The sequence below is a fragment of the Acanthisitta chloris genome, unplaced genomic scaffold (genome assembly GCF_000695815.1).
Source record: "Acanthisitta chloris isolate BGI_N310 unplaced genomic scaffold, ASM69581v1 scaffold34098, whole genome shotgun sequence".
NCBI lineage: Eukaryota > Metazoa > Chordata > Aves > Passeriformes > Acanthisittidae > Acanthisitta > Acanthisitta chloris.
In genome coordinates, this window is record NW_008685951.1 from 28,018 (window position 1) to 37,478 (window position 9,461).

The following is a 9,461-nucleotide window of genomic DNA, read 5'->3' on the forward strand; positions in this document are numbered from 1 at the left end:
AGCTGGCTTGTCTGCTCAGGTGATCTGTTTATGGCATCAGGCATGGTGGTCTTATTCCCAAAGTCTAATCGCCACTGTAGAGAGTTCATTTTTAGATTATGTTTGTGGCTGGAGGAGGAACAGAAGCAGGAGGGTCTATCCCTTTTGGTGGCAGCACAGTCCTGGACTGCCTTAGCCTGACCAGATGTCCTGGTCTGAAGGCAGCCTGCAGACAGTACACTTGGACTGTCCCCATGCCTGCAGTAATGGGTGCTCATCCACTAGAATAATATCACCTTAAGGGCAGGGAAGGGTTGGATTTAAGGGTTTGCTTTATTTTGTAGTTTTCTTGAGGCTATTAGGCTTCAGCCATTCCTCAGGTGTTGCTGGTTGGTTTTGCCAGCTTTGAGGCTGCTCTGCACTGGGTCATGAGAGCAGCTCTGATGGGAGCAGGTGAACCCGCAGGGTTTGGTTTCTGCAAATGCAGGAGAATGCAGAGACCCTGCACATGCAGGCAGACCAGCTCCTGGCACAGCCTAGTCCTCCTTGGACAAAGGTGGTGTGGCCCAGATGAGCACCTGCTGCAGCAAAGGACCTGTGTGGAGCTGCAGGTGTGTTTCCAGGGCTCCTCTCAGAGCCACCAGGTTTGTAGGCAGGATGTCCCAGCATGCATGGGAGGGCTAAGGTCAGGCAGGTGGCTGAGAGGGACAGTCCATCCCTGGGCACAAATTTTCATAGACTGAATTTTGTCTGTGTTCCCACTGAAATTGAAAGGGCACAAGTTCATTGTGTGTAAGGATGCTGCCGGGTAACCATCTTCAAGGAATGTGAGGCTGGTAGGAAAAAGGGGAGAACCTTTTACAGAGTGACTGAGGTAACTAAGGGTTAAAATCCAAACCAAACCAAACCAAATCAAACCAACCTACCAGAAAAGCTGGGCACTTCAGCCCTTTTTCTGAACTGAAACAATCAGAAAGGTTCAAGTTAAGTGCAGGCTGAGAGCAAATGCTCTGAGTTTAACTCAGTTATGCTAATTGATTAGCAATTGATTTTCAAAAACATTTACAAGAACAGACTTAAAAAGGTTTAATGTTCCAGAGCACATTCTGGCAATTTAACAAGCTCTGCTATTTTCTCAGGTTTCTGAAGGGAAAATTCCTAATGTATCATTGGATGTACTTGCTGGGACAGTTTTTCCAGGGAAATTTAACCATCCTGAGGAGGAGGGCTGCAGTCTCCAGTGAGGACAGCGAGCATGTGGATTTGCTAGCACAGGGACATGTGGTTCTAGTGTGTTTTTACCAGCTGCCACAGGCACAGGTAAAAACCCAGGACACTGCTAGATGTCTCAGACACAGGCTGCTGCTCCTGCTTCAGCATGCACCTGGGTTTGTCAGCAGAGCAGTCACAGCAAGAGGCACCTTTGGGACTGGCTGGAGAGGCACAAGTCCATCGCTGCATTCTCCGTGCAGCCATCTGAGTGATGTGCTCAGGGAAAAAAGTCATCCCAGTTCTAGGCAGAAGTTTCCATCCCAGCTGCAGCCACTGAATCCTGCTCTGACCCTCCCTGTGCAGCCAAAGCACTTCCTGTCCCTGGTATCCAATTCTGACAGACTAACAGCATCAGCACCTCCCTGCAGCACCTCCCTGCCAGCCTCGAGCCCTTGCTTGACTCTTACTTGACTTTTCCTGTTCCTCAGTACAGAGCATGACGGGCCATAATGGGAGGACTAGTACCCATAACAGTACTTACAGAAGGGCAATGGACAAAGCAAGTAGAGATAAACCCTTCCCCAGCATGTTTCTCCCCACCCTGAGCTTGTAATCTGTATTGTAGGTACTTTTGAGTCAAAAAGGCATCTTTGTATTTACTGGTCATGGAGAGATTTATTTTCTTCTGGCATAAATTTAACCAGTCACTTTTTGGGCCTATGTATTTTTGAGCATTCTGATGACCTTATGGCAAGGAGAACGAAATTGCACAGTGTGTTAATCACCTCCTTTTGTTTATCTTTCTGCTGTCATCATCATGTTTCATTTGTTGCCCTTAAACTCCTGTTTCCTATGAATATGTGGGCAACTATTGTCTGTTCCTCTTCATCATACTTCTCAAAACTATACAGATCCCTGCCATTTCTCTCCTTACTCAGGCTAGAATTCTATTCAGCTGTGCTGTTCCTGTGTGGAAGCTGCCACCCAACCCCTGCCACATACACAGGCTTCCCCTGGGCCTTTACTGGTCCCTGTGCATCCCTTGGAGATGGAGGGAGGACAGCTGTGCAACATGGGTTTATGCTGTGACTGTGTAAGGGTTTTTCTGTTGTGGATGTGAGATCCACACAAACACTCGGGCACCCCAGGACTCGTATTTCACATCACTTGACCATTTGCACAGCCCAGGAGGAGGCCTGGGCTGGGCAGCGATGCCCTCGGTTCAGTGTGGTCTTTGCTCAGCTGGTATATGTCACAACCTCTAATGTTTTTGACTGGTCACTATCCAGGATGCTGTCCCTGATTCAAAGTGAAGCCCACATTCTGCTTTCTTTATGGTGCACCTTATACTTGAATGTAACAAGCCTGGCTGTTCACAGCAAACCACACCAGGCTGTCTTGGGCAAGTGCCACCTGTTACTTTTACCATCCCAACAAGTCATTTTTATCCACTCCAATAATTTAATCAGCAAATGTTTTTTATATCTCCTTGATTGCTAATAATGTAGCATTGACATGTGAAGAGAATACAGCTAGAAATACACTTGTCAAACGGCTGTGTAGGATAAGTCTTCTCAGTCCCCAGTTCTCTTAGATCTGTTAATACCGAGCACACTGACTGCAGCATACAGATAATTTTTCTTATCAGAATGTCATGTAGAACCAAGTCAAATGACTTACAGGAGTCTAGGCATGCCACATGTCTCTTGTTAGCTGTATCAGACTTGTAGACTTACAAAAAAGTTACATAAAATAATTTAAAGTATCTCTTTCAAATTACATTAAATTGGGTTCTAACTTTTACTAATTTACCCCAGACACCCTTTGGCTGCTTGTTTGTGATTGCTTGGGATGTATGTTGAACTAACAGCTCTGTAGTTTCTTGGATATCCATGTGAACACATTTAAATACTGACAAGACATAGGATTTTTTCCCCCGCAGTAATCTTAAGTTCCCCAGTGTGCCATGGTTTGTTATAAAGAAAAAAATAAATGGTTCAGTGAACTCATTAGCCAATTAAACACTCTTGCATGTAAGCTCTCCTCCTGCACATTATAAAAATTGTTACTTACACAGTTTAGCATCTTCCTTAATTACTGATGGAATAGAAACTATTTCATTATCACTGTAAAATATGAATACCACACATCATCGTTTCAAATGCAGAGCAGGAATATTTCTTGAGTTCTTGGGTTTTGTTATGCAGAATGTGTGTTGCACGCAGACATCTGGGGCAGGTGCCCAGTCCCTCCAGGTCTGTGGGTTCTCTGCTGCTGGGGCATCCTGCCCTGGGTTGGTATTTCAGAAAGCTTGAGAAATCAGAGAAATTTAGAGCAGCACCATGAGTGGGTGATGGGCTGCAGTGACTCCTGGCAGTGGGAGATGTGGAGGTGTGGGGGTCATACACACCATGGGTGCTCCTTGGAGTCCTGAGTGCAGATGTGGGTGCCTGTTCTCCAGTCCTGGGTTCACAGGAGGGGCAGGAGGGGCTGAGACCTCAATCCCACAGAGCACTGAGGGCCCCTCCATCCCCCCTGACACCCACTGCTGGGCCCCACTGTGCCTGGCCAAACCTCCCTGCAGCATTGATTCAGGCCTGTCAGTCCCTTCGAGTGGCATTTGCGAGTAAAACTAGATTCAGTGGCTGGAAATTGAAGCTGGGCAAACACATATTAGAAATGAGACACACTTTTAATAGCAAGGGCAATTAATCTTCTAGTTAATTGCATCTTAGAACAGCTTATCATGGTGGATGTAGATTTTTTTTTTCTGTTTCTTTTTTAAAATCACCAGATAATCTGCCCTAGCCCAGACCAGGGTTCATCCTGCATAGTGCTCAGCCCAGTCCCAAAGAGATCTAGCAGATTAATTACAGATCTATGAGCCACAGTCCTGTCACTCCTCCGTGCTGGGCTGCCACAGGCCACTGTCACTACTGGGACTGTGCTTGGCCCCAGGGTAGTGAGTTCCAGTTTCCCTTCCCAGCGCAGCTCACTCCATTGACACTTCATTGACAGCTCTGACTTTCCCTCAGGTTCCTTCATTTTGGCCCCACTGGTTTGTACTTGTTCTTTCAGCTCCCTTATTCTGAATTTGCTGCCTGTGCTGATTTCTGAGAAAGGCATTCTGGAATAAATGGTGATGCTACATTATAATGTTATTTAAATAATCGCTCTTACTCCATTCCTCTCAGAAACTTTCACTTTGAGATCTCAGTGGTTTGGCAGTGCCAGGTATGTTTCACCCTGTAGGATGGGCAGTGGTCAGTGGTTCCAAAGGACCTGAGGGCTGGACATGACATACAAAGGCAAAGCCCCTGATCTCCCCAGCACAAGAGCACCTTGGGGGCTGCCTCACGCCCCTGGCTGTGATCCTCCCCTGAGGAGGCACCCCAAGGTGTCCTGACACAGCTCCCCTGAGGATCCCCATGCAGACCTCTGCTGGGCTCACAGAGCTTGGCCTGACAGCAGCTTTTCCAATGCTGAGGGGTTCTGGTTGTTCTCTGCTGGGAGCAAACCTCCAAGTGCCTCCGGCTCTTCTGTTTCCACCCAGGGGTGCTGCAGTAGATGCTGACGCTCCCGAGGTACCATGCTCCATAAGTGAGCACAGAGACATACTCTGCAGGTGAACCCCAGGGGAGCAGACCCCTTTTGCACACAAGTGCTCTCTGGGGCTGTCAGCCCTGCTCCATTCCCCTGTTTATCGCCAGACGTCAGTAGTGCCACTTGCAGCCTCTCGCAGTGAGTGGTTCAGAATCACCAGCAAAGATATCAGCAAAAGCAGGATTAATATAACTTTGTGGTGGGTGAAGAGAACATCAAGAATGGTCGGAAGACAAGGAAATGGCCAATAAAAAGTCCTCAAGGACCTGAAGCTGGAGAAATCTGAGTGGTGACAAAATAACAATATCTAAACATGGAAAAATTACCTAAACACCTCTCCTATGAGAAAAGGCTGAGGGAGACTGGGCTATTCAGCCTAGAGAAGAGAAGGCTCCATGCAATCTCATCAGTGTGGGTAAATACCTGAAGGGAGGGCCCAAATAAAAGGGAGACAGGTTGTTTTCAGTGGTGCCAGTGACTGGATCATGTTCCCCGCTGAAGACAGCGTTATTCATGTGCCAGCTGTATTGCGGATGGTGCTGCATAACCCATTTTGCTCTGAATCCTGCACCCTGTGCTCTGAGAACATCACCTTTGCTTATAGGCTCCTTGGTTCTGTCAGAGCCATGAGACACATGTCCACATAGTCACCTGCAGACGACGAATGTCTTCTGAACGAAAGGATCAGGAGTGCTGTGCTCAAATAACTGCTGGGGCAGAGCAAGGCACTTGCAGAGGGCTGCTTCCAGGCTAAATGTGCAAGAGGTACCAGCCCTGGGCCTTAGCAGCCCCGTAAATTCTCTGAACAATTTAGATAATATCATTCTCCCAAACCAGGATCCAATCCAGGAGTGAGGGAGGGCCTGGTTGCCCCAAGCAGAACAATCCTCAAACAGATGTGTCAAAGGATCCTACCTTGTCCAGGAGTAAAGAAACAAAACTTTCGGCTCTGAGATCTTGTCAATAGCAAATACATGCACCTGGGACTGCTCTTGCTACTGTCAATGAGGATTCTGGACTCTTATTGCTCCAGCTATGGCTTTTCCAGGTCTAGTTCTGAAATATGTTCCCCAGGCGTGAGCAGGCATCTCCTCAGCTGCTGCAGACTGGTTTTGCTGTTGGAAGCTGAAAACAGAAGCACATGGGGCAGCTCTGCAGTCAGGGAAAGCCTGTGGGACCGTGTTTGCAGAGGCCAGCTGGGACCTCCTGGGTGCTCCTTGCACATGAGCTCTTGCCCACCCCAGACTGTGTGTGGTTGCAGTGCCTGATGGACCATGTCATGGGCACATCCAACAGCAGAGTGTGCCTGGCAGGAGCCCAGCTACAGTCAAACAGTGTCCCGGCCACAGCCTGTTCCCTAGACTCCCCAAACTTTGAGTAAATAATTTTGCAACGTTACCCTGGCTTTTAATATGTTTAGCAGTTATATTGTAGGAATGCCTAGAGGCCGTGACTAGATTTAGTCCTGTTGTGCTAGATTCCGTGCAGAGATCGTAAGTGGAGCAGGTAGAGGCATAAAGTTAAGGCTGCATAGCAGTTCCCATTAGGAAGACCTGCTTTCATTTGCCAGTCAGTCATTACACTTTAACTGTTGCAGTTGTGGTTGCTGTGCTGTGTGCCTGTCTCAGAACTTTCCCCATTACAGATACAGCAAAAATTAACTGGCCTCTACTTGGCCAACAGCCGGTGCACCATGAATACACTCTAGACTCCCCACCTTGGAAAGGAGAGCTGGCCCAGACGGCTCTTTATCTGCCCAGTAGCATGGGATCAACTTTTCCTGAATAACCAGCCTCTGAGGACCCCACTTTGAATGTCCCAAGCAAGGACATTTTTAGAGGCTGATGGTTTTCCCCAGGAAGCCTCTGCCTATGCTGAGCAGTTTGAAGTTATGGCAGATCCTCGGTGCTGGCCAGACAGGTCATGTACCATCTTCAGCACAGATACTATGTCCCAAGTGTCAAGTGTCAAGTGGGACACTTTCCAGTCTTGCCTACTGACTCCAGAAAAGCAGGCAAATGGACTGGCCCATGCTCGTGTCTGCAGCCAGGAATAGAGAAGAGGAAAAGGATGAGGAGCAAGAAGCTTCAGCAGTTCTAATGCAGAAAACTGAGAAGAGGGGTGGGAAGCAAAGGCTGCCTGAGGACAGAGGGCCAGCTCAGGCAGTGGTGTGATGGAAGAGATGGGCCAGGCTCATCTGCGATTGCTGAAGGCTCTGCTTGCATAGAATGGACTTGAGTTCAGCACTCATGGCCCAGTCTGGTGAGACTCAACTGAGGCTGAAAACCAAGAGCTACAACCCAGCAACCCCAAAACAGGAGAGAGCAGCTCTCCTCCCAAGGCTCTCGTTTATCTCAATGTCTGATAATGTAGCCAGCAAGGTCCTGAGAGGTCTCAGTCAACAGCTGAGAGTGCAATGAGACCAAGGGCTTTACAAATTGCACACACAACTAATATCCCTGCTGTACCTGGCATGTTGGAAGGTATATCTTCAGGCACATTAAGGGAATGCACTGCTTCCCTGTGAGGAAGGGATGGAGCCTGATAAACTGGAATCGAGGGGCTTCCTGCAGGGAAGGTGTGTGGAGAGGGAGAGACGCCCAGAGAGCAAACTGAGCAGCCGAGGTCTGTCTGAGCCTCAAGTGGAAGCCATGGAAACTGCATTTCACTAGACAGCAAGAAGCTGTGGAAGATCAGACAGAGGTTACAGAAACTGGGAAAGCCTATGGAAGTCCAAATGGTGGTAGAGTTATCATGTGCAGCCTGGCACCTCACCCTGAGTTGGATCACCCTGCAAGGATGGTGGATGTGGTAGCTCTGTCATCTTTGATGTACACACTAGAGTACAGTAGTGCAGTCTTTGTCTCATTTTGCTTGCAACTTTTTTTTCTGCAGTCCTTTAACCTTTGCTTCTCTGAACCTTTGTTTTATGATTTGGCACGTGAGTTTCTACCTTTCTTTACTACGCAGTCTCAGGAGACAAAGTAAAGCCATGTGAAGTCAGTTGTCAGGGCTCTGAGTACATTCCCCACTCCTGGGGATCTGGCCCTCTGTGGTCAGGACCAGCTCAGATGATGCAGCCATCTGTCATCAGATCTACTCTGCTCACCTTCCTCAGGTCCTATGGGACTGCACCCTGGTCAATGCAGCCTCTGCCCTGCTGCAGCCTCTGCTGCCTGGCTTCCCTTCCCTCTGGGAGCAGCCTTTCCTTGCTGTTCCTGGAAAGGAACTGAGATTTGATGTATGAAGGGAGATGGGGGTTGCAGGTAATGCAAGTGTAAGATCAGGTAAACAGAACCTTAATCTTGGAGACATAAGTAGGGACTTGCAGGGTACAAGCTGTTGATGTGCAGAGGCCAGTATGGAGCTTGTGCTGTTGGCTTCAGACAGGACCTGCTGCTGTGGGTGCAGCTCACCCTCAGCTTGCTGTTTCCCAGCAAGGTCACTGAAGAGAGCAGATACCTGTTGCTCTCAAATATCTTGCTAACCTGAGGTGTGAGGTGTGGGTTGAAAGGTTACATAGAAAAGGTTCATTGAACAAATGATCAAATTGCAATTGCTCAGGAGTTAGGAAGCTGCTTGCACAGCCTAGATTTAGGCCCTTTTGAGTGAAGTCTTGAGATCCAGTACACATGGCTATGCTTTCACTTTCTCCATGGTCTAACGTGCTTTGATAGCAGGAAATGGACCCAACTGTGTGCATGAAGTGACTCCAACTTGAAGGTTCCTTTCCCACAGACATCTGGTGGATGAGACAGGAGAGCTGGACCAAGGATGGACAGAACATGGATACCAACCTGCAGACCTGGAGCACGTCCCTGATTGTGTCACAACTGCTCCCTATGATGGGATTCAGCCAAATGCTCATCACTGCCAGCCTCCTTCCCAGCCTGGAATCTGGGCCTTCATCCTGGACTGGGGGTCAACTGGTCAGTGACCTGCAAACACAGGCATCTCTCTCTCCATCAGTGATCCAAGGGTGGGAGGTGTCTGCATCAGAGTGGTGACAGGGATCTCCCTTGCCAGGTCTCAGTTTAATGATTCAGTATTTGAGTCTGGATGATTATTTTACCATTGACTTCTCCACACCTGTTTCCCTGGCTGGGGGCAGGGCAGCTCTCACCATGGAGGGTGAGACTCTAAGGATGTGTCACAGAGAAAGACACAAAAGACATGAAAGACAGGAAGCTCTGTAAAGGCCTTGGACTGATGTCGTAACTGGACCCTGGGGATTCAGATTGTGGCTGTTTAGTGGAGGAAGGCTGAGGTCCACTTTCAGCCCAGTGGACCCACTTTGCCACACTTAGATGCCCCACACATGGCCCAAGTGTCCAGCTCCATGGTTGGACTGTCATGTCCCACACAAAACACACACTTCAAGGCTGCAGCAAAGTGGTTTTCCAGACCTCCTTGGGGACAGAGCAGGTTATGGTGGAGAAATCCATGTGTTCACACAGATATTGATGCCACCAGGGAGCCTAGGTAGCTAAGCAGCCAGAGCTACTGCATCCCTGGTCAAAGGGGGAGCACAGGCAAGAAAACACAGGGGGTCTGAGAAAAGGAACACCCCTAGGTGAGAGCTGGAGGTCTGGTGTGTCACCGTGCCACTGAAAACACAGTCAGAGCAAGCATAGACACGACTTCAGCTCTGGCATTTCTCAGCTTCC